This window comes from Eptatretus burgeri, chromosome 1 (genome assembly GCF_056783735.1).
Source record: "Eptatretus burgeri isolate ZD-2024b chromosome 1, Ebu_testis_v1, whole genome shotgun sequence".
Classification (NCBI taxonomy): domain Eukaryota; kingdom Metazoa; phylum Chordata; class Myxini; order Myxiniformes; family Myxinidae; genus Eptatretus; species Eptatretus burgeri.
In genome coordinates, this window is record NC_140961.1 from 15893929 (window position 1) to 15899742 (window position 5814).

Genomic DNA, 5814 nt, shown 5'->3' on the forward strand with positions numbered 1-5814 from the left:
GGAGGTGTAATTACTAATATATATATATATATATATATGTATATATATATATATATATATATACATATATTCCTAAATGTGCCTTCTGAAATATCGTTCAACTTGGTCATAGTTGTAAAGTGCATTCTGAGTTAAACTTTTGCACATATCATTCGGTTAATTTTATTGTTTCTGGCACCTTTTTTTTATTCAAGGTATAAATTATGTACCTGCTGGATTAATGAACTCATGGCAGTATGTGGGTCACAGTGTTAGTGAGGCATACCTGAGGCATGGAGGTAAATAACACCAGGTGTTCATACATGAACCAAGATTGCCCTTTTGGAGAAGCCTGAGCAGATGTTTTTGGCTCTCCTTGAATGCAGCCTTGACTCGACCAACTCGAGCTTCAAATGGCTGGTTTATTCTCCCTTAAGGCTTCCACTGCCTTTTCCCCTCTTTAAATAGTCCAAGGCTTCCAGGCAGCTATGATAATATCCATCCAGTCTGAACTTCTTTACCTCACTGCCTGCTGACGAGTGGACAAATTGGTACAAGAAAAGAAGACTTCATTTGTAATGCATGTCCCTTTACAACTGAAGACACAAGCAAAGAGCTGGTGATAACACGTCACTGTTGGTGCTGCTTGTCATTGCAGCTGATAAATGGACTGGGGTGGTGGGGGGGGGGAGGGGTGTTTAATGTGTAGAGATATTCAAGTCTTGTTCATTACTCATGAACTCTCCCACCATATGGTGGGCAATGTGCTGCGGCACATTCTTGGAAATGCACTTTATCATTTCTGCCATTTTTGAAAGAAATCTTATTGATCACAACATTTTTTTTGTGTACATAGTCAAGGCTCATGGAAGAGCTAGTAGTACACTGAACGGATCAGGATGCAACAGGACAAAAGGAACAAGAGAGAGAGAGAGAAAGAGAGAGAGAGAGAGAGAGAGAGAGAGAGAGAGAGAGAGAGAGAGAGAGAGAGAGAGAGAGAGAGAGAGAGGAAGAGGAAGAGGAAGAGGAAGAGGAAGAGGAAGAGGAAGAGGAAGAGGAAGAGGAAGAGGAAGAGGAAGAGGAAGAGGAAGAGGAAGAAGAAGAAACAACACACAACAACAACGCATCACACACATGCATCTGCTCCATCATGGATGGATCATCACACCCATGAGGTTCATCCAATCAGTTGGGATGATGCCTGTATTCCAGACAGAGCACAAAACTGCATGCAATGACACGAGTGCAGCATTTCCACCAGCCTTGAGAAGTTCAGCATGGATGCCACAGATCCCAAAAGCTTCACATCAATTTCAACTGGTTCACCGCAGCCCGTGTTTCCAGAAACGAAGGTGGATCACAGTTGATTGGAGGGTGAGCAATCGGGATAGTAACACCCCTGACATCCAACTCGACAACTGGTGGATCAGCCTGGTACAACTGCTCAAAGTAACTGGCCCAGCGGGCCTCCTCTGTCAAGAGCCCACCACCCTCCGCTCTCGCTGCAGTACACCGAGCGACGGGCTTGGAAGGACGCAATGCGTGAAATCCCCTGAAAGAAGAATGAGAATCACTTGACCACAGGTGATGCTCTACCCCCTCACATATTCTGCATGCATAGGCCTCCTTGTTCACCCTCAGCGCACACACAGTTTTATGGCTCAACTCCCTGAACAGCTCAGCTCTGCCATTCAGCCTGGCCCAATGACTCTGGTCAATGGTGTCCAGTGTCCCTTGAGAGACAAAATTCTTCTTCACCCGATGCTGAGTTCCAAATCATCCACCGGCAACATCAAAGATGGTGGTCTTGAAGGCACTCCACAACTCTTCAGGATTCCTCAAAGCACTCAGACACCCAAATCCCTACTCAGCCTATTCGTAAACTCCTCAGCTACCCTCACATCCTTGAGCTTGCCAACATCCAGCCGAGGTTGGGATGATATCATTATCCTGGATTTGAGCTACAGCTTCAGAGTTGCCACAACAAGCCGGTGGTTGCTATTGAGGAACTGAGCACTCCGGTCGACCCTAGAGTTCTGGATCTTCCTCCAGCTACAATCAATGAGCACATGGTCAATCTTCTTTACCACACCACCAGCTTTGGAATACCAAGTCCAGCGATGAGTTTGTGGGTGCTGAACCATGAACCAGCCACCCTAAGTTCATGACTTCTTGCAAAGTCAAGGAACTTGGTGCTATTCTGGTTCACAGTTCCAGACCTTTGGGGACCAACACAAGTCACACAACCATCCCTATCAAGTCCAGTCAATACATTGAAATCCCTCAAGACAAGAAGAGTATCTCACCTGGGGCACTGATCAACCACAGACTCGAGCGTGGCATGGAATGCATCCTTCACGGTGAGATCACTCGCCTCAGTCGGAGCATAAACAGAGACCAGAGAAACGACACCCAAGGAGTGACGAATCCTCCTTCTCATAATTCGCTCATTGACCAGTGTTACCTCAATTATCATTGGAGTCAGATTTTCGACACAGCTACAGCAATTTCTTGGGAATGGTAACCATCACAGCGACCAGACCAATATTAGGTGTGACCACCCGCCATGATCTCACCACCATACTGTCTCTCAACCTCAGAGAGAGCTGCAATACCGATGTTCAAACGCTTGAGCTCAGATGATAACAGAGACGGGTGATCATCATCTCTTTAGTGATCGGACATTCCAGGCACCCACCTGAACGTTAACCAAAGGAGACCGCCGTCTGGTGGAAGACACCTCAGCACCACCATTACGCACATGACCGCAATCCAACCCAGGAAGGTTACCCTGTGTTTTCCCTCCTTTCATCAAAGAGTGGGGATCCTGAAGGCTTTGCCCCAATCCCGTCAACCGGTGAGCTTCCCTGCAAAGGGCACCTGCACAGGAGGTACTCCCACTGAGTGGGCTTTTTTTTAGTTTTCTTTACATTTTGATTGTGTTTTGCGGAATGAAAAGTTTTACGGTGCCTGGAGTGCAAATCCTGCCACCACCCTCCGAAAAAAAAAAGTTATAATGTTGACCTCCCACAATGATTGTGAAGCCAATGACGGGGCCCGTGGCAGGAAAAGGTGGTCCCGAATGATGGAGGGTGGGCCAGAGGACTCGGGGATAGAGGAAGGTGATTGACGCAGAGTCATGGTTACTGGAGCTGGACATGCATGGAAAGTTGGAGACTGGGGCTGAACTTTAAGCCATTAATCATCACTCGCCTTACCTCTGTTTGGCCGCCATCTTTTCTCTCCTGGTCTTACACTGCATCATCTTCTGCCATTTTCGACCACATAATCTTCTTCTTCTGTCTTCGACTGGATCGTTTCTGCGACACTGCCCATCCTGAGCAGCACTTTTCCTGTGCACCAGCGACCTGCATATACCAGTCGCCTTGTACCATCCAAGACCTCACTTTCCCCATCGTTCTTCGTGTAAATCAGTATCGTCAATGCCTTGGAGGGTTATATTTATTATTCCTTGTACATGAGTTTGCAAGACCCCTCACTCCTATCTGTGTCCTTGATCGCTTGGTTTGTACAGTTACTGATAGCATCTCATCTACCCTCTTTCCTTGACTTTTCTTGACAAATAAACACTTTAAAAGATAAGAAAATGTGTTCGAGCCATCTGCTTCTTGTGCGTGTGCCATCAGTTTTGGCTCATTTGAACGATCCTTGGGGAATGGTAACTGTAAGTTAAAATAACTGAACATAGTGCAGTAAGAGACCGTTTGGCTATTTCCCAGGACAAAAGGTCCCGGTGCAGAGTCATACTGTGTGAACGGAGCCTCTGATGTGACATCTGTTGTCAGGTCATGGGACATACAAACCCATTTAAGGTACCCCAAAGAATATTTGAAATTAAATTTGAGCATAAAAGGATTTATTTTCAATTTGAATGCGCACGGGAAATGTGGACAAAACGACGGATGTCCATGGATAGGCGGACGGTGGTGAACGTGTGCTCGGAGGCGAGCTGATTGTGGGGGCTAATGAAGAGCCTTAGGTTAGGAACCTCTCCCATTCCTGACTTTTCTCAGAGCCTTTCGCCCACAGGTTCTGAGTGGTCTTGCCAGGAAACAGGCATGATCTCCGCCCAGGCGATTTAAAAAAATATTAGCATAAAAAGGACCATATTTATTGCATAAACAGTTCGTCATGCTTATCTCAACAAATGCTAAGAAATAACTATCGTTCTAACTAAACAATTTTACTAACCCTTATAGATCATTCCCACAACAATATGATAGATATTGATTGTGAAAATAATGCCTCATTCACATCATTAACTATCCCTGTTCTGATTCGGCTTTATGGCCACCTTCTCTGTCTTAATCCCACCTTCCCATCTCATCCCTTCTTACTATATCAGTGCATTGGAAGAGTAGTGTCATCATGTTGCCAGCCTCCTATCGTCACATTCCCAGCCCCTGCAACACAAGTTACACACAGCAACGATCTTGTCTTGGCTCTCCTTTGAGAGTGAACCACTCTCAGCAATGAAATGGTTAGAGAGTCCCTTCTAAGTCTGGGAGGTCTGTGGTTTGAACCCTGGCTGAGTCATAACAAAGATTCTAAAAATGGAACTTACTGCTTCCTTGTTCGATGCTCAGCACTTTGAAGGATACAGCATGGCCAAACAACAATTAGTTGGTAATAATACCACAGGCATTGATGGGTCTAATGACCTCCACCTGTGTCTAAGTTCCTTATCGGGAACTCATTAAATTATCCCGATCACAAAGAGCAGAACAGAGTTAACCAATTGGTTCCATGTCTGTCTGTCTGTCTGTCTGTCTGTCTGTCTGTCTGCAGATGTCATTGTATGATCGAGAAACAACTTAATTTAAATTTAATGTTATATTTTAAACACCAATTAGAGCATAAATCAGGAAACAAACCTATAGTTTAACAATACTTTGGCTCTGAATTTGGCAATTTACCTGAATTTACCTGAAACAAACCTGAATTTGGCAAAAATAATAATAGTTTTTTTTTTAGTCTGTCTGCCTGTGTAATTCGTTCATATTGTTACGAATTCGCGCCCGCCGGCGTGCGATCGGCCGCTTTCCACGAATAGCAACCGCGTCGCCCACCGGACGGACAATTCAGTCGTGACTTTCCGGAGCTAACGCCAAAACCCTGTCACGGGTGGGTCTTCAACCTCACCACGGCCGTGCCAATTGTCTACCCGCGCAAGATAGGGTCACTCGCCGAATTCGATATACCTACGTACCTGTGCGGGGAGCCGACCAGGTGACCATACCTCGATGCAGGTCGGCTTGGGACACGAACCTGCTTAAGCGGTCTGTTCCATTCTACAGCGATAACCGAGCGGGTATTAACGCCGACCTCGCCGGATCCGATTCTATTTAACGGGTATTTCAAAACCCAACAAATTATTCCACGATGCAAGATGGCATTTCCAATAGGGGAAAGAAGACATAACGAACGGGATACATTCGAACCAAGCAGATTTATTACAAGCACACGTATATACAGCCAAGGCAGTCATGCAATATTCAGGCGAGAAGCAAAAGCAATACAACCGAATATGATTATTATTTACAGTCACTTCCTCAGTTCTAACTTGTCGGACATGGTGCCACCAACATTCACTCAAAAACAAAGCAATGGCCACCCCCAAAGACGGGAGTGGCAGACAGGATCCGTGGACCTTTATAACGCGGGACCTGGAGGACCGAACGGGTCCTGCGAGACCGTGGCAGGTTACCTGCCCCCCTCGGTGGTCGGCGAGTCACGTCGCCCCGTCCCCACGGTAGCTAGCATGGCCATGCCTGATCCCGGGCCTCTCGTGTGGCCGGCGAGCTCCCTCCGGCG